The 24,152-nt window shown below is 45.9% G+C and overlaps 1 protein-coding gene and 1 non-coding gene across 2 annotated transcripts in view; both read left to right on the top strand.

The window, feature by feature from the left end:
* LOC139235466 (probable G-protein coupled receptor 139) overlaps nucleotides 1-24,152 on the top strand; it is a 62,065-nt gene that overhangs the window by 15,270 nt on the left and 22,643 nt on the right. The window lies entirely within an intron of this gene.
* On the top strand, nucleotides 19,756-19,837 carry trnas-aga (transfer RNA serine (anticodon AGA)). The gene has a single exon. It is a non-coding gene; the product is annotated as a tRNA-Ser (tRNA).

The raw sequence follows: 24,152 nt of genomic DNA, 5'->3' as shown, positions 1-24,152 counted from the left end.
CTGACTCTGGCTGTGTTCAGTTCTGCACTCACTGGTTCCCCTCCCCTGAAGGTACTGACTCTGGCTGGGTTCAGTTGTACACTCACTGGTTCCCCTCCCCTGAAGGTACTGACTCTGGCTGGGTTCAGTTCCTGACACTGGCATCATTCACTTTGTTCCTGCACGAAGATGACCGCCGTTAGCCGGTGCCTGTGACAGGGCGAAAGCCCCGAAGCTGCAACCGCCGATATTCCGGTTATTATTCCGGGCATGCGGCGGGCACCGGTTCTTTATGAAGCCTCCACGACTCCCTGCTGGTCGATTATTCCCCTCCGCCCCGCCGAAATGAACAGTTCTCAGGAACCTCTGAAAAAGATGTCTCCTCCGCCATTACACGCACTGCGCATGCTCGAAACACAGCCTGGGCCCGCGCCTGCGCACTGAGCTCCTGTAGTCTGGGTGCGTCACATTCTCCCCCGCGGGGCATGCTGGGTACATAGGGCCATGAGAAACAGGAGCAGGAGTGGGCTAGTTCCGACACGGTTATATACAGAGTAAAGCTGCCTCTATGCTGTCCTAAAGAATCCCAGGGCAGGGACAGCACGGGTTAGTTACAATTTAAAGCTTGCTGTACGCTGACTCATCAAACACTCCCAGGGCAGGTACAGCACATGTTAAATACATCGCAAGGATCCATCTGCACTGTCCCACCAGGTATTCCCAGGGTATGCACAGCACAGGTTAGATACAGAATAAAGCTCCCTCTGCACTGTCCCAAGAAACAATCCCAGGGCAGGTACAGCACAACTATTTTGTTGCTGACCTGTAAATCAAATGCATCCTGATTAAAGGATGGAGGGGAACTATAACCGACAAAATAAACCAATTAAACTTTGGACGGTAAACTTAAATCAAATTAAAATTTGGTTGCTGGAGCTGATGATGCACTCCAGTCCCTCCGGTGCCGACCTCTTACAGAAGGCTGCAAGCGCACTGGTGGCAGGTACAGCACGGGTTAGATACAGAGTAAAGCTCCCTCTACACTGTCCCATCAAACACTGCCAGGATATGTACAGCACATGTTAGATACAGAGTAAAGCTCCATCAACAGTGACGCATCAAACACTCCCAGGTCAGGTACAGCACCAGTTAGATACGGAGTAAATCTCCCTCTACACTGTCCCATTAAACACTCCCAGTGCAGGTACAGCATGGGTTAGATACAGAGTGAAGCTCCGTCTACACTGTCCGATCAAACACTCCCAGGGCAAGTACAGCATAATTTAGATGCAGGGTAAACGTCTCTCTAAACAGCCAATCCCAAAATGCACAGGACAGGCACAACACAGGTTAGGTACACATCATCATCATCACAGGCAGTCCGTCAAAATCGAGGAAGACTTGCTTATACTCTAAAGGTGAGTTCTTACGTGACTAAACAATCCAGTACGGGAATTACAGTCTCTGTCACAGGTGGGACAGCCAGTCGTTGAATGACAGGGTGGGTGAGACTGGTTTGCCGCATGCTCCTACGCTTGGTTTCTGCATGCTCTCAGTGATGAGACACGAGCTGCTCAGAGCCCTCCCGGATTCACTTCCTCAACTTAGGGCGGACGTTTGTCAGGGACTCCCATGTATCAGGGGGTTGTTGAATTTTATCAAGGAGTCTTTGAGGGTGTCGTTGAAAGGTTTCCTCTGCCTACTGTAGGCTCGCTTGCCATGTAGGAGTTCCGAGTAGAGCCTTGCTTTGGGAATCTTGTGTCAGGCATGTGAACAATGTGTCGAGCCAGGGTATCCCTGGAGATTGAGCATGCAGTGTCCACCGGTAGACTCGTGGCCTTCCATGAGAGGTGAGCACCAGAGAGACTGGAGTGCATCATTCCAGAGGGAACAGAATTGTAATTTTAATTCATTTGATTTGATTTGACAAAAGTTACCTTTATGTTGAATTGTTAATTTGTGTTTTTGGTTCCCCCCCAAAAAACAAGGGGGCACTTTAATGAAAGTTTATGGAGTGTGACCCCCCTCCACCCTTTAATCAGGGGGAACCTGATTATTGTTCTACTTAAAATAGTTGTGAACAATGTGGCCCACCCAATGCAGCTGGTCGAGTGTGGTCAGTGCTTCGATGATGGGGATGTTAGCCTGATCGAGGAAACACCAGGACTGGTTTGATGAGAATGACCAGGAGATGCAAGAGCTAATTAATCACAAGCACAGGGTATTTCTGAACCTAAAACTACAACCCAACTCGGGAGCAGCAAATCAGCATTACAGACGGCTTAAGGCCGAGGTCCAAGAAAAAAACCTGTGACCTAAAGCATAGATGGTGGGTGGAGAAATTAAAGGAGGCTCAGCAGCTGGCCGACAGCCATGATGTGCGAGGATTCTTCATCGCAGTCAAGGCCACCTATGGCCCAAGCACCCAAGGCACCACTCCACTGCTGGCCAAGAATGAGGAAACACTCATCAAGGACACTGAGGCCGTCAGGACTCGCTGGAAGGAGCACTTCGAAGATGTCCTGAACCAAGACTCTGCCTCTGATTCGAGTGTCCTCGACTCCATCCAGCAGCATGCTACCCGCCAACATCTCAGCAAAACCTCAGCCCTGCATGAGATAGAAAAGGCCATCCGCCAGCTCAAGAACAACAAGGCAATGGGAGCAGATGGAATCCCCACTGAGGCACTAAAGTATGGTGGAGAAGCAATATTGGCATGAATGCGTGACCTCATCTCTCTCATCTGGAAGGAGGAGAGCAGGCCTGGAGATCTCAGAGATGCAGTAATCGTGACCATCTTTAACAAAGGAGACAAGTCCGACTGTGGCAATTACAGATAAGTCTCCCTGTTACCAGCCACTGGGAAAGTCATCGCTAGAATCCTCCTCAACCGTCTTCCCCTGTGGCTGAGGAGCTCCTCCTGGAGTCACAATGTGGATTTCGTCCTCTACGAAGTACAACGAACATGGAGTAGATACAGATTAAAGCTCCCTCTACACTGTCCCATCAGACATTCCCAGGGCAAGTACAACATGGGTTATGTTATGTATGCAACCTGATGAAACCAACAATCTACCGCCATCAGAGGGCATTTCTGTTGGAGTCCCAAGGGATCCCAGCATCGCTTGGGAGCATTGTATATAAGCAGGCCCCCCATGCTGTACGTGCACTCTGGAGTTAGAAAAAAAGAGACCAAGATCACACATCCTCATGTCTACAGTACTCAATCACATTACTTTATTCTGGACATAACAATTGGCGACGAGATAATGAAACATCATGCAAAAATGCAGAGAACTGTTGGTATCCTGGAGGGGACGATTGGGATGTCTTCATGCAGCGACTCGACTAATACTTCATGACCAACTGGCAGGGAATGTGAATGCAGCCAAACAAAGGGTGATCCTCCTCACTCTCTGCGGGGCAACAACCTATGATCTCATGAAGAATTTTCTTGCTCCAGTGAAACCAACAACCAAATCGCATGAAGAACTGTGTACGCTGGTCCAGGAGCACCTAAATCCGAAGGAGAGCATTCTGATGGCAAGGTATCGATTTTACACATGTCAACGGTCTGAAGGCCAGGAAGTGGCGAGCTGCGTCGGCGAAATAAGGCATCTTGCAGGACATTGCGAATTTGATGGATGCCTGGAGTAAATGCTAAGAGATTTTTTTGTGTTTGGCATTGGCCATGAGGATATCCTTCGCAATCTATTGACTGTTGAAACACTGCACCTAAGCAAAGCCATAATGATAGCCGAGGCATTTATGTCCACCAGCGATAACACCAAACAAATTTCGCAGCAATCAGATGTTTCGGCAAGTACTGTACACAAAGTAACATCGTTTTCAGGCAGGAATGCATATGGCAGAATGTACACGCCTGCAGCTGCATGATCTCAGATGACTCAGAGTCTGCCATCAAGCGTTAATGCGATGCAGTTAACAGCTTGTTGGCACTGCAGAGGTGATCATCGAGCCCATCAATGCAGCTTCAAACACTATGCGTGCAAAGGCTGTGGAACAATGGGACACCTCCAGCGAATGTGCAGATGAGCTGCAAACACTGCAAAGCACCACATTGCAGTGGAAGACCGATCCATGGTGGATCAAACTGAACTAGAGACTCAACCCGAGGAGGCAGATGTGTATGGGGTACACACCTTCACCACGAAATGTCCACCGATCATGTTAAATGTTGAACTGAACGGAATTCTGTATCCATAGAATTGGACATGGGTGCGAGTCAGTCCATCATGAGAAAACGGCCTTCGACAGGCCCAAGCTGAGCCCCATTCACACCAAGCTGAAAACGTGCACGAAAGAGCTGATCCCTATAATTGACAGCACAGCTTATTAAAAGTCTCTTATGATGGAACAGTACACGAACTACCACTAAGGATCGTGTCAGGATATGGCCCCACACTGTTCGGCAGAAGCTGGCTGAGAAAATTACGCTGGAACTGGGATGACATCCGAGCGCTTTCATCCATCGATGACGTCTCATGTGCCCAGGTTCTGAGCAAGTTTCCATCATTGTTTGAGCCAGGGATCGGAAGTTTCTTGAGGGCGAAAGTGCAGATCCATTTGATTCCCGGTACATGACCCATCCATCACAAGGCACGGGCAGTGACATATATGATGCGAGAGAAAGTGGAGATCGAGTTAGACAGGCTGCAATGAGAGGACATCATCGCACTGGTGGAGTTCAACGAGTGGGATAGTCAGATTGTTCTGGTTTTCAAGGGTGATGTCACGGTCAGCATATGCGGGACTATAAATTAACTATTAAGCATTTTTCGCTGCAGGACCAGTACCAGCAACCCAAGGCAGACAATCTATTTGCGACACTGGCAGGAGGAAAGATATTTACCAAGTTTGACCTGACCTCGGCCTACATGACGCAGGAGCTGGCGGAATATTAAAAAGGCCTCACCTGCATCAACACGCACAAAGGTCTGTTCATCGACATTAGATGCCCGTTTGGAATTCGATCGATCGCGGCTATTTTTCAAAGGGACATGGAGAGTCTGCTAAAGTCGGTGCTGCACATCGTGGTTTTCCAGGATGATATACTGGTCACAGGTCGGGACACCATCGAGCACATGCAGAACGTGGAAGAGGTTCCAAATCGGCTAGATCATGTGGGACTCAGGTTGACACGCTCGAAGTGTGCTTTCCGGGCGCCAAATGTCGAGTTCTTAGGCAGAAGAATCGTGGCAGATGGCACCAGGCGCACTGACGCCAAGACAGAGGCCATCAAGAACGCACCGAGACCACAGAACGTGACGGAGCTGCGGTCGTTCCTGGGCTCCTCAATTATTTTGGTAATTTCCTACTCGGGTTGAGCACCTTGCTAGAACCTCTACATATATGGCTGCACAAGGGAGATTATTAGGCATGGGGGAGATCAAAAGAGACTGCTTTTGAGAAAGCCCGAAATCTGTTATGTTCCAACAAACTGCTTGTCCTGTATGATCCATGTAAACGTTTAGTGCTAGCTTGCGATGCATCTTTGTATGGGGTCGGGCGTATGTTACAATAAGCAAACGAATTGGGAACATTGCAACCGGTCGCCTATGCGTCCAGGTGTTTGTCCAAGGCCGAAAGAACCGACAGCATGATTGAAAAAGAAGCTCTGGCATACGTTTACGGGATGAAAAAATACAGCAGTATCTGTTTGGGCTTTAGTTCGATTTAGAAACTCAACATAAGCCGCTCATATCGCTATTCACAGAGAGCAAAGGTATTAAAACCAATGCTTCTGCTCGCATCGAAAGATGGGTGCTCACGCTGTATGCATATAAGTATGTAATTCATCACTGGCCAGGCACAGAGAACTGCACTGATGCCTTCAGTCGGCTACTTTTCCCACCACCGGGGTGGAAATGGCACAGCCTGCAGAATTGCTCTTGGTGAAGGATGCATTTGAAAATGAAAAGTCACCCGTTACGGCCGCCAGATGAGAACCTGGACCAGCCAGGGTCCTTTACTGTCCCTTGTAAAAACTGTATCCTCCATGGGAGCTGGTCCAGCATCCCAGCGGAGATGCATGAAGAGATCAAGCTGTTCCAGCAGCGTAAAGACGAAATATCCATACAGGTGGCCCGATATCGACTCAGATTTGGAGTCTTGCATGTGCCAATGCATCACTTGCTCGTAACTGAGCAATGCACCCAGGGCACCCAAGTTTGTGGTCATGGCCCTCCAAACCGTGGTCTAGGATCCACGCTGACTTTGCTGGCCCATTTCTAGGCAAAATGTTCTTCGTTCTTGTGGATTTTTATTCCAACTGGATTGAGTGTGTACTAATGTCTGTAAGCACGTCCACTGCCACCCTCGAAAACCTACGAGCCACGCACGGCCAGCCTGATGTCCTTGTCAGCGACAACGGGTCGTGCTTCACCAGCGCTGAATCCAAGGAATTCATGACACACAATGGGATCAAGCACATCACAACTGCCCCGTTCAAGCCCGCATCCAATGACCAGACAGAACGTGCAGTCCAAACCATCAAACAAAGCTTGAAACACCTGTCAAAAGAATCCCTGCAGACCCACCTGTCCCGAGTCCTGCTCAGCCACTGCACCAGACACCATTCTTTCACCGGGGTTCCCCAGCTGAGCTGCTCCTGAAAAGGGTGCTCAAAACAAGGCTTTCTCTCGTTCACCCTGATCTCCATGATCAAGTCGAGGGCAGGCGGCATCAATAAAGCATGTACCGTGATCGCACAAATTTGTAACGCAATATTGAAGTCAATGACCCTGTATTTGTACTCAACTATGGACATGGTCCCAAATAGCTTGCTGGCACTGTCATAGACAAAGAAGGGAGGAGGGTGTTTCAGGTCAAACTCGCAAATGGAATAACTTGCAGAAAGCATTTGGACCAAACCAAACTGCGATTCACAGACAGCCACAAGCAACCAACTTCGACCCTCCGACGCACACACAAGTGGCAGCCAACATCATGGTAGACCACGAAGCTGAACTCATCATCCCCAGCAGCCCAGCAAGGTCATCTGCGCAGCAGTCCAGCGAAGAACCAACCAACTCACCTGCACCTGTATTTGTACTGAGACGATCGACTCAGGAGCGGAAAGCCCCAGATCATCTCAGCTTGCAAATAAGTATACGATTGACTTTGGGAGGGAGTGATGTTATGTGTGCAATTTATGTAACCAGAATTCTACCACCACAATAGGCCGTATCTGTTGGAGTCCCAAGGGATCCCAGCGTCCCTTGGGAGCACTGTATATAAGCAGACCTTCCATGTTGTACGTGCACTCTGAAGTTAGAATAAAGAGACAGGTCACAATTACTCACGTCTACAGTACTCAATCACATTACTTTTTCTGAACTGAACAGGTTAAATATAGAATAAAACTCACTCTATACTGTTACACCAAACGTTTCCAGTGCAAGTACAGCACAGGTTCGACACAGACTACATCTTTCTCTAACTTGTCTCAGCCATTCCAGGGCCGATACAGATCTGTTAGATCTAGAGAAAATATCCCTCTATTCTGTTCCAGCGGATATTCGCGGTACAGGTGCAGCACGGGTGAGATACAGAGTAAAGCTCCCTCTACACTGTCCCACTGTAATAAAAAGGAAAGCATGAAAGCTCGGTGCCTCAAAGTAGACTGGAAACACAGCTGAGTGGCACAATTGAGGATCAGTGGAGGACTTTTAAGGAGCTATTTCATAGTGCTCAGCAAAATTATATTCCAGTGAAAAAGAAGGGCGGAAAGAGAAGGGATAACCAGCCATGGATAACCAAGGAAATAAAGGAGAGTATCAAATTAAAAACCAATGCTTATAAGGTGGCCAAGGTTAGTGGGAAACTAGAAGATTGGGAACAGTTTAAACGACAGCAAAGAATGACTAAGAAAGCAATAAATAAAGGAAAGATAGATTACGAAAGTAAACTTGCACAAAACATATAAACGGATAGTAAAAGCTTTTACCGATATATAAAACGGAAAAGAGTGACTAAAGTAAATGTTGGTCCATTCGAAGATGAGAAGGGGATTTAATAATGGGAAATGTGGAAATGGCTGAGACCTGAAACAATTATTTTGCTTCGGTTTTCACAGTGGAAGACACAAAAACCATGCCAAAAATTGCTGGTCACGGGAATGTGGGAAGGGAGGACCTTGAGATAATCTCTATCACTAAGAGGGTAGTGCTGGACAGGCTAATGGGACTCAAGATAGACAAGTCCCCTGGTCCTGATGAAATGCATCCCAGGATATTAAAAGAGATGGCGGAAGTTACAGCAGGTGTATTCGTTATAATCTACCAAAATTCTCTGGGCTCTGGGGAGGTACCAGCGGATTGGAAAGCAGCAAATGTAACGCCTCTGTTTAAGAAAGGGGGCAGAGAAAAGGCAGGTAACTATAGGCCGGTTAATTTAACATCTGTAGTGGGGAAAATGCTTGAAGCTATCATTAAGGAAGAAATAGCGGGACATCTAGACAGGAATAGTGCAATCAAGCAGATGCAACATGGATTCATGAAGGGGAAATCATGTTTAACTAATCTTCTATAATTATTTGGGGATATAACGGGCATGGTGGATAGAGGTGTACCGATGGATGTGGTATATTTAGATTTCCAAAAGGATAAGGTGCCACACAAAAGGTGACTGCAGAAGATAGAGGTACACGGAGTCAGAGGAAATGTATTCGCATGGATCAAGAATTGGCTGGCGAACAGAAAGCAGAGAGTCGGGATAAATGGGTCCTTTTCGGGTTGGAAATCGGTGGTTAGTGGTGTGCCACATGGATCGGTGCTGGGATCACAACTGTTTACAATATACATAGATGGCCTGGAAGAGTGGACAGAGTGTAGTGTAACAAAATTTGCAGATGACACAAAGATTAGTGGGAAAGCGGGTTGTGTAGACGACACAGAGAGGCTGCAAAGAGATTTAGATAGGTTTAGCGAATGGACTAAGGTTTGGCAGATGGAATACAATGTCGGAAAATGTGAGGTCATCCATCTTGGGAAAGAAAACAGTAAAAGGGAATATTATTTGAATGGGGAGAAATTACAACATGCTACGGTGCAAAGAGACCTGGGGGTCCATGTGCATGAATCCCCAAAAAGTTAGTTTGCAGGTGCAGCAGGTAATCAGGAAGGCGAATGGAATGTTGGCCTTCATTGCGAGAGGGATGGAGTACAAAAGCAGGGAGGTCATGCTGCAACTGTATCGAGTATTGGTGAGGCCGTACCAGGAGTACAGCGTGCAGTTTTGGTCACCTTACTTAAGGAAGGATATACTAGCTTTGGAGGGGGTACAGAGACGATTCACTCGGCTGATTCCAGAGATGAGGGGTTTACCTTATGATGATAGATTGAGTAGACTCGGTCTTTACTCGTTGGAGTTCAGAAGGATGAGGGATGATCTTATATAAACATTTAAAATCATGAAAGGGATAGACAAGATAGAGGCAGAGAGGTTGTTCCACTGGTCGGGGAGACGAGAACTAGGGGGCACAGCCTCAAAATACCGGGGAGCCAATTTAAAACCGAGTTGAGAAGGAATTGTTTCTCACAGAGGTTTGTGAATCTGTGGAAGTCTTTGCCCAAGGAAGCAGTTGAGGCTAGCTCATTGAATGTATTCAAATCACAGATAGATAGATTTTTAACCAATGAGGGAATTAAGAGTTATGGGGAGCGGGCGGGTAAGTGGAGCTGAGTCCACGGCCAGATCAGCCATGATCTTGTTAAATGGCGGAGCAGGCTCGAGGGGCTAGATGGTCTACTCCTGTTCCTAATTCTTATGTTCTTATGTTCTTATCAAACACTCCCAGAACAGATACAGCGTGAGTTGGAGACAGAGTAAAGTTTCCTCTTCACTGTCTCATTAACCATTCCCTGGGCAGGTACAACCAAGCTCATGGTCTACAGGGCTATCGTAATACCCGCCCTCCTGTATGTCTCAGAGGCATGGACAATGTACAGTAGACACTTTTTCTCGCTGGAGATATATCACCAACAATGTCCCTGCAAAATCCTACAAATCACCTGGCAGTACAGGCACACCAACATCAGCGTCCTAGACCAGGCTAACGTCCCCAACATTGAAGCACTGACCACACTCGATTAGCTCCGCTACGCAGACCACATAGTTCGCATGCCAGACACGAGACTCCCAAAGCAAGTGGTCGATGCGGAACTTCTTCACGGAAAATGAGCCAAAGGTGGGCAGCGGATACGTTACAAGGACACCCTCAAAGCCTCCCTGATAAAGTGTGAGATCACCACTGATATCCCTGGCCAGGGAGTCCCTGGCCAAAGACCACCCTAAGTGAAGGAAGTGTATCCGGGAGTTTAATCGCCAAGAGCATGCAGAAAACAAGTGCAAGCAGAGGAAAGAGCGTGCTGCAAATCGGTCCCACCCACCCCTTCCTTCAACAACTATCTGTCCCACCTGCGACAGAGTCTGTGGCTCTCGTATTAGACTGTTCAGCCCCAATTAACTCACTTCAGGTGTGGAAGCAAGTCTTCATCGATTCTGAGGGACTGCCTATGATGATGATGATGATAACACAGGTTAGATGCAGAGTAAAACTCCCTCTATAATGTCTCACCAGACATTCCCAGGCAGATACAGCTTTGTTTATTGAAGGTTAGATCTCCCTCTTGCCTGTCCCAAACACTCCCAGGGTATGTACAACATTGGTTAGATACAGAGTTAATCTCCCTCTACACTGTCCCATCAAACACTCACACAGCAGGGGTTAGTCAGAGAGTAAAGCTCCCCATGGACTGATCCATCAAATACTCGCATCGCAGTTACGTCATGAATTACATAGAGAGTACAACTCTTGCAACACTGCCCCATCAAACACTCCCAGCGCAGCTATAGCACGGGTTACTTACAATGTAAAGCTCCCCCAACACTATCCATCAAACACACCCAGGGGAGGAACAACACGGTTTAGATACTGAGTAAAGCTCACCCTACACTCTCCTATCAAACACTCCGTGGAAAGATGCAACACGGAGTAGATGGAGAGAAAAGCTTGCTCTACACTATCCAATCAAGACCTTCCAGGGCAGGTACAGCACGGGTTAGACAGAAATGTTTAGGCTGGGTTTTCCAGAACTAGGGGCCTTGGCAACAGAAGGCACAGCCACCAAAGCCATCAATGGTTGAACAATTATAATCAGGAATGCTCAGGAAGACAGATATCTCATGGGTGGGCGGGGGGGGGGGCGGTGTGGTGCTGGTTGGGGCTGGAGCAGTTTACAGAGCTAGGGAGGGGCGAGGCCATGGAGAGTTTTGAAAATGTATTAGAATTTTGAAAGCAAGGCGTTGCTGAACGAGAAGCCAATATAGTTCAGCGAGCACAGGGCTGATGGGTGAGCTGGACTTGGTGAGAGTTAGGGCATGGGCAACCGAATTTTGGATCAACTCAAGTTTATGCAGGTGAGAATGTGGCAGGAATGCGTTGGAATAGTCAAGTCCAGAAGTAACAAAGGCAGGGATGACGGGTCAGCAGCGGATGAGCTGAGGCAACGGCGATGTTACAGAGGTGGAAATATGTATTCATAATTATGCTGTGGATATGTGGTCAAAAACATACTTCAGGGTTAAGTATGGCACCAAGGTTGCAAACAGTCCGGTTCAGGCACAGACACAAGTTGGGGAGAGGGATTGAGTCGGTGGCTAGAGAGCTGAGTTTGTGGCAATGACAATTACAAATATCAGAATATTTCACAGGCTATTACGTGCAAAATGTGTGGATGCATTTTAAAATTCAATCGGTTGAAAAACCAGGTTACAGAAAGTTACGGATTTCAAATCTTATGCAAGACAGTTCAATAAAGGGGCGGTTCAAAGGATTTCAGCTGAGTTTAAACTGCAGTTCAGTCTATTACAACGACAACTCGTGTACTCAAACGGAACAAGTTTGGGGTTTGATATAATAGAAGGTGAACTAGGTGAGAAGTGATGTAAGTTAGATTCAGAAAAAGCACTAAAATGGAACAGTCGGTAACAGAACATCAATTAGTCTCCTCTGATCATGGAGCAATCAAAAAGTCGACACACTGTTTTTGAAACGAAGATAATTTGTTCAACATTTATACAAGATATTAATCTCCAGCCCATATATAGGGGTTATTAAGATAATCGGAAACAAACAAGAGCAGCCAGAATGAACATGGTTCAGTGCCCAAAGCAATCCCAGTAAATCCTGTTCCATTTACAAATGCAGCTTTTCTCCTCAGACCATTTAAAACTAAGATGAGGAGGAATTTCTTCTCTCAGAGGGTTGTAATCTGTGGAATTCTCTGCCCCAGAGAGCTGTGGAGGCTGGGTCATTGAATATATTTAAGGCTGAGGTAGACAGGTTTAACAGAGTTGTTCACAATCAGGAAGGCTTTAGATTGAGTCAGGGAACAGAGTAGTTCTGCTCACACAATCAAAGAATGGTTACAGCACGAAAGGCCATTCGGCTCGTCGAGCCCTTGCGGGCTCCCAACTAGTCTCACTGCCCCGCCCTTTCCCACCGGTCCTGCAAATGTTTTCTTTCAGATACTTATCCAATTCCCTTTTTAAAGCTGTGATTGAGTCTGCCTCCAATACCCTTTCAGGCGGTGCATTCCAGATCCTAACGACTCACTGCATAAAATAGATTTTTCTTCCATTGTCTTTGGTTCTTCTTCTCATCCACTTTAAATCCGTCTCCTCTGGTTCTCGACCCCTCCACCAATGGGAACAGTATCTCTCAATCTACTCTGTCCAGACCCCTCATGATTTTGAACACCTCGATCAATTCTCCTCGCAACCTTCTCTGCTCCAAGGAGAACAACCCCAGCTTCTCCAGTCAATCCACGGAACTGAAGTCCCTATTCTCGTGAATCATTCTTGTCAATCTTTTCTGCACCCTCTCTAAGGCCATCACATCCGAATCTGCGGTGCCCAGAATTGGACACAATGATCCAGTTGAGACCGAACCAGTGTTTTACAAAGGATCATCATAACCTCCTTGCTTTTGTACTCTGTGATGCCCAGGATCCTGCAAGCTTTTTTAACTGCTTTCCCAACCTGTCCTGCCACCTTCACCGATTTGTCCACATATACCCGCAGGTCTCACTGTTCATGCATCCCCTTTAGGATTGTACCCTTTCGTTTATATTGTCTCTCCTTGTTCATTTAATCATGCTTTTCTAATTTTATTTCTTAACTCTGATTCACGGCCTCATTTTATTTCTTCCTCCGAACCCCACAACTTAATCTGGCAGCGTAATGTTGGCGAGTGGTGATTGATTGCCCTGGGAACCAACAGGAAGAGATGTCAGAGGCCGGAGGGCAGAGGGTGCAGCGTGTTCTGCAACAAATCACGGTGCTTGAGGGGTGGATCCTGAGTCGGCCCATCGGGTGAGTATGTTTCAACATCTGTTAAACAATTTATCTTTAAAAGTTAAATTGAGATTTCCTTTGTCAACAAAACAGTTTAACATCTGTCAGTATTTTATTTCCATTTATGAGTTCCTATTATGAGTTTCAGACACTTCAGTTCCAAGTGTACCAGGTATTTAAAGGTCATTCATTCCCTCTTTTCATGTCGCTGTTAGTTAAAGGGAAAGAGATTGATTTCCTCTCATTATGCATTTGCAGTAGTAAAAGTAACATCCTTCCTGTTGGTAGTGATTTACATTCTGTGCTGGGCGAGATGACTGGTGGCATCAACCTTTAAAATACACATTCTCGTGTTCAAATCTCTCCAGGTTCTCACCCATCCCTATCTCTGTAACCTTCTCCAGCCCACCAATCCTCTTAACAGTTTGTTTTCTTTGGAACAGAGGAGGCTGAGGGCAGACGTTAATGAGGTGTAGAAAATTATGAGGGACCTAGATAGAGTGGATAGGAAGGACCTATTTCCCTTCGCAGAGGGGTCAGCAACTAGCTGAACCTTTTAGCCAGTATGTAGCAAGCCCAGCAAGAGAGGGGGAAGTTCTGGACTTTGTATTAGGGATTGAAGCTGGGCAGGTGGAAGGGGTATCAGTGGGAGAGCATTGGTGCTATTGATCGTAATTCTCTTAGATTTAGGGTAGTTATGGAAAAGGACAAAGATAGACCAGGAATAAAAGTTCTCAATTGGGGGAAAGCCAATTTTACTGAACTGAGATGTGGTTTAGCCAAAGTGGACTGGAAACAGCTACTTGAAATGGTGAGAGATTGGGAAATGTTGGTGTTCAGAGGGATCTTGGTGTCCTTGTACACGAATCACTGAAAGTTAACATGCAGGCACAGCAAGCAATTAAGAAAACAAATGGTATGTCGGCCTTTATTACAAGAGGAGTTGAGGGATAATAGTAAACATAAGAACAGGAACATAAGAAATAGGAACTGGAGTAGGCCATACGGCCCCTCGAGCCTGCTCCGCCATTCAATGAGATCATGGCTGATCTGATCATAACTCAGCTCCACTTACCCGCGAGCACTCCATAACCCCTTACCCCCTTATCATTTAAAAAACTATTTCTGTCTCAAGTTTATTCAATATCCCAGCTTCCACAGTTCTCTGAGGCAGCGAGTTCGACAGGTTTACAACCGTCTGAGAGAAGAAATTCCTCCTCATCTGTTTTAAATGGGCAGCCCCTTCTTCTAAGATCATGCCCTCTAGTTCCAGTCTCCCCCCATCTTATACGTTTCGATAAGATCACCTCTCATTCTTCTGAATTCCAATGAGTAGAGGCCAAAACTACTCAACCTTTCCTCATAATTCAACCTGCTGATCCCTTATATCAACCTAGTGAACCTTCTCTGAACTGCCTCCAAAGCAATTATATTCTTTCCTAAATATGGAAACCAAAACTGCATTCAGTATTCCAGGTGTGGCCTCACCAAAACCTTCTATAGCTGCAGCAAGACTTCCCCGCTTTTATACTCCATCCCCTTTGCAAAAAAGGTCAAAAAACAATTGGCCTTCCTGATCACTTGCTGTACCTGCATACTATCCTTTAGTGTTTCATGCACAAGTAACCCCAGGGCCTGCTGTTTTGCGGCACATTGCAATCTTTCTCCATTTAAATAATAACTTGCTCCGAGACATCTTACTGCAATTATATAGGACCCTGCTGAGACGACACCTGGAGTATTGTGTACAGTTATGATTGCTTACCTAAGGAAGGATGTACTTACCATTGAGGATGGCAACGAAGGTTCGCCAGACTGATACCTGGGATGGAGGGATTGTCCTGTGAGGAGAGATTGAGTAGACTAGGCCTATATTCTGTACAGGTTAGAAGAATGAGAGGTGATCTCATTTTAAAACATAAAAATTCTTACAGGGTTTGACAGTATAGATCAGGGGTGTCAAACATACGGCCCGCGGGCCGAACACGGTCCCGCAAGCCTCTTCCTCCGGCCCACCACGTGTTTTAATTTATATGAACCCTCCCCTCCCCCCCGCCCCGATCTTTTGCTTGCTGACTGGAACACAACTTGAATTTGACGGCCGTCACGGAACAGGAGGAGGGTGGCGGAGGCACGGGAAAGGTCAGTCGGTGTCCACGGGGAGCAATTCTGGGACAACGAGGGCACTCACATGGACTGTCAATGGGAGATAAGTTTTGAGTGAGGCAGTGAGTAGATAAACACCAAGAGAGAGGGGGAGGAGTGTCGCTGGAACTCCAGGTGATGTAACAGATGATGGGGGTTAGTGCAGGGTAGGTAGTGAGGGGGTTGTGTTCTTGCACTTCTCCCCCCTCCTCAGCCCCAGTGAGGCGCTGATTTTAAAATTCTCAGCTTCCTGTTCAAACCCCTCGATGGCCCCGCCCCTCCCTATCTCTGTAACCTCCTCCAGCCCCTACAACTTTCCCTCTCTCTGTAACCTTCTCCAGTCCCGACACCCCTCCCTATCTCTGTAACCTCCTCCAGCCCCTACAACTTTCCCTCTCTCTGTAACCTTCTCCAGTCCCGACACCCCTCCCTATCTCTGTAACCTCCTCCAGCCCCTACTACCTCCCTATCTCTGTAACCTCCTCCAGTCCCTACAACCCTACCTATCTCTGTAACCTCCTCCAGACCCTACACCCGTCCCTATCTCTGTAACATCCTCCAGCCCTACACCCCTCCCTATCTCTCTAACCTCCTTGAGCCCCTACACCTCTCCCTATCTTTGTAACCTCCTCCAGCCCTACACCTTTCCCTATCTATGTAACCTCCTCCAGCCCTACACCCCTCCCTCTCTCTCTAACCTCTTCGAGCCCCTCCACCTCTCCCGATCTCGCTAACGTTGTTAGGGTTAACTTAACCCACCACTAGGATTCTGTTAGCCTTAAAGTAAATGCAGGTTTTATTAATACAAGCCGGCAGGGAAGCTATCCTTGAAGGAATGCTCGAAGATAGAACCAGAGACATATTACTTTATACAGTTTCAGATTATAGCATTACGTAAATACGTAAGTTCAAATTAATACATGCTGATTGATTAATACATGATTGGAACAGCGCTTCCTCCAATCTGGCTTCTATATGCCTTAATTGGCAATTCCAAATACATGTTGTTATGATTCTTTTTAATTAACTCTTATCTTGCTATACAATTCAAATTCTATGTTATCTGTGTCTGTGCCCAGCTCCCAAGGCCTTTGGTCTATGAATTGGAACATCTGCTCCTCTGTGGAAGGCATCCCACACATGGTTCCCACAGTCTGAAAACAGGCTGTGGGATCCATTTTAAAAACCTCTTAACTCCATTTTAAAACATCGCAATTGTTATTATTAATTGTAATTTCAATTTGTAATCTGCCCTTTCAGTCCCTCCTGTTGATCCCTGATTATTTCTAAATAATCAGCTGACCACATATATGTTCTGAGCCATCTGCTGGAAATGGTGATATCAAGTCCATATTCCTGGGATCGCTCGTAGTTCCATCTTTTGCGGAGTCTTTACACACTACCCCTGACCATTCCCCTGGGATATTGGCACGCCATTTATATTTCTTTTTGTACATACAGTGCATAAGCTCGGGGGTCTTGGTTGTTTCCCTAACGCGTTACAAAACCATTCGCCTCCCTATCATGCCTACATTACATAATTAACAAGGCTGTTTGATGTTCGGCTAGAACCACGTGGTTGTATATCTCTCTGATCTGACACATCAGATATAGTTGGATCACGATACATGTCCCTTCCAGTACCATTATTATCTCAATTAAATGCCACATCAATTTGAGGACTGCGTAGGCTTCAGGTGACCAGACCTTAAAAGTATCCCACCATGAACAACAATCTTCCTTTCCCTGCCTTATCCTAACCTGATTCCTCTGTCCCCCGCCTCGGTTTCGTTGATCAGGCGATAGGATTGGGACACTCACGACTCAGATCAGGTGTTCATGCCGTTTTGTTTTGTTTGATTAACCCTCTTTGGATCTAGCAAAGGCTTTCTGCGTTCTTGGTTACGGGCCTTGGCCAACCTCTTCTTCCTGCATCTCTTGTATCTGCCTGTGCAGTCTCCCAGGAGCATCAACACCACTATCAGCTGCACTAGGACTAACACATGGGATATAATTCGAATCCCTATCTTGTAACTTTACTCGGGTAAGCCTCGCCTGTCTTTGCACTTGTTACATAACATCACCAACCAACTCAAGGCTATTACTATCTTTACTGCCACTAGGGTATGGGAAAGGATCCTTATCCAGGGATGTATAATCTCAAGTACCAAGGCGGGTTTTTCAGGTTATCCTTTATTTCACTGTCCAGTTCTTCAGCTTTCTCCTTCAGCTCTTAATATATTTTAATGTTATTTCTTGAGCTCAGTTAAATCTTCAAGTAACAGGTGAATTGATTGTGCTTGCTCTTCCATGTAAACATCCATGCCTTGCTTAATCTCATCACTTATATTTCATGTCATTGTCTTCCTGGCATGTCATGTTTGCTCTTCCCACTGCCACCGACAGTCTTGGAGTAACGTAAGTTCCCAGGCTAGTTACCACACAATATTCTCCTCGCCCATGATAGGTGTAATGTGTGGGTTCGGTTCGGGCAGGGTTTATTCCCATGACACATCCTTCCGTAGTATTGTCAAACCCGCAGCTATCCTTGCTCCCGTCTCCCACTGGGTGAGGGCATATAGTTAGACTCCCTTCTCTCCGGCACATGGATAAAGATATTCCCCTTATATTTCCATTCTTTTTGATCTCATACTGGTCCATCGCGGATGCACTCTTCCCCTCGTATTATGTTTGTTTCCCCTCACATCCTCCTGTAACCGCATACACCCTTGTCATTCCTTTCAAAAGGGCCACATTACAGCAAAAGTCTAAAGGGACAAAGTGTGTTAAAAAGACAAGCCTGAAGGCTCTGTGCCTCCATGTGAGGAATATTCGTAATAAGGTGGACGAATTAACTGCACAGGCACCAATTAATGAATATGATATAATTGGCACCACGGAGACATGGCTGTCCTAAGGCTGTGTCCCCTGGTTCTGGACTTCCCCAAAATCGGGAACAAGCTACCCGCATCTAACCTGTCCCGTCCCGCCAGAATCCTTATGTTTCTATGAAATCCCCTCTCATCCTTCTCAACTCCAATATATAAAAATCCAGTTGATCCAGTCTCTCCTCATATGATAGTCCGGCCATCCCGGGAATCAGTCTGGTGAACCTTCGCTGCACTCCCTCAATAGCAAGAACGTCCTTCCTCAGATTATGAGACCAAAACTGAACACAATATTCCATGTGAGGCCTCACCAAGGCCCTGTACAACTGCAGTAAGAATCTGTTGAATCTGCATTTTACTGTAACTCTATGACATTCTGAACCGATAAAGAAATGGAATCGTGAAATGTATCTGTGTCTCTCAGTCTCTGCCTCACTCTCTACCTCTGTCTCTTTAGAGATCTGTGCATGTGTTTGCGTGTTTGAGTCTTTGTGTCCCTCACGCTGCCTCTCTCTGACTCACTCTGTCTTTCCCTGTTTTTCTGTTTGTCTCGATCTCTCAATCTGCCCGTGTCTTTCTCACAGTGTCCAGTTCTGATCCAAAGGGATTATCTCAGTCTCTCCGTCTGACTGTCTCTCTCTTTCCCATCATTACTGTCTGTCTATGTCTCTGCCTGTCTGTTTCTCTTTGCCTGTCTCTGTTCGACCCTGTCTCTAACCTGTTGAGTATTTCCATCATTTTCTGTTTTTATCTCTGTCTCTCGCTCTCACCTCTCACTATCTCTCTCTCTCTCTCTTTGACGCTCCCTTTTTCCATGTCTTTGTCTTTGTCTCTGGCTTTCCTGTACTCTTTGCCTCCCTCTCTTTATGGAGCACACACACACACATATCTGTGTATGTGTGTGTTTGAGTCTTTGTTTCACTCAGTCTGCCTATCCCTCTCAGTCTCACACTTGCTCTCTCTCTATTTCTCTAGCTCGCTGTCTGTCTCTCCCTGTTCCTGTTTTTGTATCTGTCTCTCAATGTGTCTGTCTCTTTCTCATGGTGTCTAGTTCTTTTCACAGCTCGATTCCTGCTATCTCAAAATCTACACCCGTCAGTACCTCGTTAGTATAGTCGTGAGTATCCCCACCTGTCATGCGGGAGGAAGCATTTTCTAAATGTAGAATTGTACTTCTGTTATTCGGTATAGATTCATATTAAAAGTTCCAGAGCAACATAGAAGAGTAAAAATACAGCAAGACGATATTGGCTCTTCCAGATTTTTAGGAAACGGAGACTTTTTCAGGACTCTGTGGTGTTCTGATGCAGAGAGATGGATGATTGAGTTATATCTTAGTAACATTTAAAAACACACAGACGCAGTAATCGTGGCCGAGTGGTTAAGGCGATGGACTAGATATCCATTGGAGTTTACCCGCGCAGGTTCGAATCCTGCCGACTACGGATTCCAGCATTTTTCATTCAATTTCAGACTTTAACCAGGTCCCTGCAAAACGGATCCTGAGTTGGATGGAATAACGTCCCACACCTTTCAACACTGACATGTTATTCTCATTTTCATTAATCTGCAATATTTACGATACATACGGATAGAAAAACGCAAAAATCAGCTAAATTAGCGACAGTGATTCAGCCTGTCTATCCCTCTATATGTCTAAGGCACTCTGTGTATGTCCATTGGTGCATCTATATTTTTGGTTATGTATGCGTGTGTGTCTCTGTGTCTGTCTATCTGTGTGTGTGTCTCTGTGTCTGTCTATCTGTGTATATGTCTCTGTGTATGCGCAACTGTCTGCGGATATCATCACCATGAATTTGGTATGTCCTGGAACTTTAAAAAAAGATTTGGGGAAAATAATACGGTTGTGACATTTGATATCGGCTTTGCTTCAGCGACAGCATTTTCGACTTCAAGTCCCACTCCTGAGACTTGAGCATATAATCTTGGTTGAGACTCAAGTGCAGTACTTGGGGAATTTTGCATTGTTGAAGATGTTGACTTTCGGATGAAATGTTAAATTGAAGCTCCATCTGCACTCTCGGGTGAATGTCAATGTTCCGACAGCATTATTCGATAAAGAGTACTGAGTTGCCCCCATGTCACTTTTATATAAATATTCTGAAATGCTCACTGAAAACCTGTGTGTATGCGTGTGTCTGTGAGGGTGGAGCTCAAGCCCAGATTCTCACAGAGACAGAATGTGAAGGTTCACAAGTCCAGAATGGCCGAGTGTATAAGTCGTTGCATTTAAGATCCAATGGGTTTATATTTACGTGGGTTCGAACCCCACTCCTGGTAACTCTTGAATTTAACACCGATTTTCTCCCATCCTGCTCAGTGATACCCTCTGTCACATTCTCAACTGACCAAGAAATGGGATTGTGAAGTGCCTCTCACTCTATGTCTTTAGAGAGCTCTGTATATCTTTACGTGTTTGAGTCTCTGACTCAATGTGTCTGAGGACCAACAAGCTGAATTCAGGGAGCTAGGAGTTAAATTAAAAAGTAGGATTTCAAAGGTCGCAAACTCATAATTGCTACCAGCGCCACCTGCTAGTCGGAGCAGCAATCGCAGGATATCTCAGATGAATACGTGGCTTGAAGTGTGGTGCAGATGGGAGGGATTCAAGTTCTGGGACTTTGGAACCGGTTCTGCGGGAGGTGGGACCAGAACGAAACCGGACGGTCTGCACCTGGGCAGGACCAGAACCAATGTTCAAGGGGGAGTGCATGCTAGTGTTTCTGGGGAGGGTTTAAAGTAATATGGCATGGCGACGGGAGACAGAGGGAAGTAGAATGGGCGCAGAAGTGAAAGAATAAAAGTAAAGGGTGGAGGGCAGAGAAACCCACGGCAAAAATCAAATAGGGCCACTTTACAGCAAAATTCTAAAGGGTCAACGTGTGTTAAAATAACAAGCCTGGAGGCTCTGTGCCTCATTGCGAGGAGTATTCGTAATAAGCTGGACGAATTAACTGCACAAGCAGCAATTACTGAATATGAAATAATTGACATCACGGAGACATGGCTCCAGGGTGACCAAGGCTGGGAATTCAACATTCAGGAAGCATAGACAGAAATGAAAAGGTGGTAGGGTAGCGTTGCTGGTTAAAGAGGAAATTAGGGCAATAGTGAGGAAATTAAGGCAATAGTAAGGAACGACATTAGCTTGGATGATGTGGAATATGAATGGGTGGAGCTGCGGAATACCAAAGGGAAGAAAACGCAAGTGGAGTTGTGTACAGATCAGCAGACAGTAGTAGTGAGGTTGGGGACAGCATCAAACAAGAAATTAGGGATGCGTGCCATAAAGATACAGCTGTTATCAAGGGCGACTTTACTTTACATGTAGATTGGGCTAACCAAACAGGTAGCAATATGGTGGAGGTGTATTTCCTCGAGCGTATTCGGGATGGTTTTCTCACTCAGTATATCGAGGGATCATCTAGTGGGCTGGCCATCCTAGACTGGGTGATGTGTAATGAGAAGGACCAATTAGCAATCTTGTTGTGCGAGGCCCCTTGGGAAAGAGTGACCATAATAAGGTAGAATTCTTTATTAAGGTGGCGAGTGACACAGTTAATTGAGAGACTAGGGTCCTGAATTTAAGGAAAGATAACTTCGATGGTATGAGGCGTGAATTTGCTAGAATAGACTGGCGAATGATACTTAAAGGGTTGAAGGTGGATAGGCCATGGCAAACATTTAAAGATCAAATGGATGAACTTCAACAATTGTATTTCCCTGTCTGGAGTAAAAATAAAATGGGGAATGTGGCTCAACCGTGGCTAACAAAGGAAATTAAGGATAGTGTTAAATCCAGGGAAGAGGCATATAAATTGGCCAGAAAAAGCTTCAACCTGAGGACTGGAAGGAATTTAGAATTCGGCAGAGGAGGACAAAGGGTTTAATTAGGAGGGGGAACATAGATTATGAGAGGAATCTTGCTGGGAACATAATAAAGTTCGATAGATATGTGAAGACAAAAAGATTAGAGAAGACAAACGTAGGTCCCTTGCAATCAGATTCAGGTGAATTTATAATGGGGAAGAAGGCAATTGTAGACGAGTTGAACAATCACTTTGGTTCTGTCTTCACGAAGGAAGAAACGCATAACCTTCCAGAAATACGAGGGCACCAAGGATCTAGCGAGAAGGAGGAACTGAAGGAAATCCTTATCAGTCAGGTAATTGTGTTCGGGAAATTGATGGGATTGAAGGCCGATAAATCCCCGGGGCCTGATAGTCTGCATTGGAAAGTACTTAAGGAAGTGGCCCTAGAAATAGCGGATGATCATTTTCGAACAGTCTATCGACTCTAGATCAGTTCATATGAACTGAAGGGTAAATAATGTAACACCACATTTTAAAAAAGGAGGGAGATAGAAAGCGGATAATTACAGACCGGTTAGCCTGACATCAGTAGTGGGGAAAATGTACGAATCAATTTATTAAAGATGAAATAGCAGCGCATTTGGAAAGCAGTGACAGGATCGGTCCAAGCTGCATGAATATATGAATGGGAAATCAAGCTCGACAAAACTTCTGGAATTATTTGAGGATGTAGCTAGTATAATGGACAAGGGCAACCAGTGGATGTGGTGTATTTGGACTTTCAAAAGGCTTTCAACAAGGTCCCACTCACGTATTGGTGTGCAAAGTTAAAGCACATGGTATTGGGGGTAATGTACTGACGTGGATAGAGAACTGGTTGGCAGACAGAAAGCAGAGAGTCGGGATAAACGGTCCTTTTCAGAAAAGCAGGCAGTGACTAGTGGGGTGCCACAGCGCTCAGTGCTGGGATCCCAGCTATTTACAATATACATTAATGATTTAGATGAAGGAATTGAGTGTAATATCTTCAAGTTTGCAGATGATACTAACAGGATGGCGGTGTGAGCTGTGAGGAGGACGCTAACAGGCTGCAGGGTGACTTGGACCGGTTAGGTGAGAGGGCAAATGCATGGCAGATGCAGTATAATGTGGATAAATATGAGGTTATCCACTTTAGTGGCAAAAACACGAAGGCAGAATATTATCTGTATGGCAGCAGATTTGGAAAACGGGAGCTGCAACGAGACCTGGGTGTCATGGTACATCAGTCATTGAAAGCTGGCATGCAGTTCCAGCAGGCAGTGAAGAAGGCAAATGGTATGTTTGCCTTCATAGCTAGGGGATTTGCGTATCGGCGCAGGGAGGTCTTACTGCAGTTGTACAGGACCTTTGTGAGACCTCACCTGGAATATTGTGTTCAGTTTTGGTCTCGTAATCTGAGGAAGGTCTTTCTTGCTATTGAGGGAGTGCAGCAAAGGTTTACCTGACTGATTCCCGGGATGGCAGGACTGACATATGAGGAGAGATTGAATCGACTGTGTCTCTGTGTCTGTCTATCTGTATATATGTCTCTGTGTATGTGCAACTGTCTGTGGAAATCATCACCGTGAATTTGGTATGTCCTGGAACTTAAAAAAAAAGACTTGGGGAAAGTAATACGGCTGTGAACTTTTGTCTCAGCTTTGGTTCAGTGGCAGCATTCTCGACTGAATCAGGAGTTTGTGTGTTCAAGTCGCACTCCTGAGACTTGAGCATATAATCTTTGCGAACACTCAACTGCAGGACTTGGGGAATTTTGCATTGTTGAAGCTGTTGACATTCGGATGAAATGTTAAATTGAAGCTCCGTCTGCGCACTCGTTGGATGTGAGAGGTCCCAGAGCATTACTTCAAAAAGAATAGGAGAGTTGCCCCCGTGTCAATATTGC

This window comes from Pristiophorus japonicus, chromosome 23 (assembly GCF_044704955.1).
Source record: "Pristiophorus japonicus isolate sPriJap1 chromosome 23, sPriJap1.hap1, whole genome shotgun sequence".
Lineage (NCBI taxonomy): Eukaryota > Metazoa > Chordata > Chondrichthyes > Pristiophoridae > Pristiophorus > Pristiophorus japonicus.
Note: the sequence above shows the minus strand (reverse complement) of the source record. Positions and strands in the feature narration are given on the sequence as shown.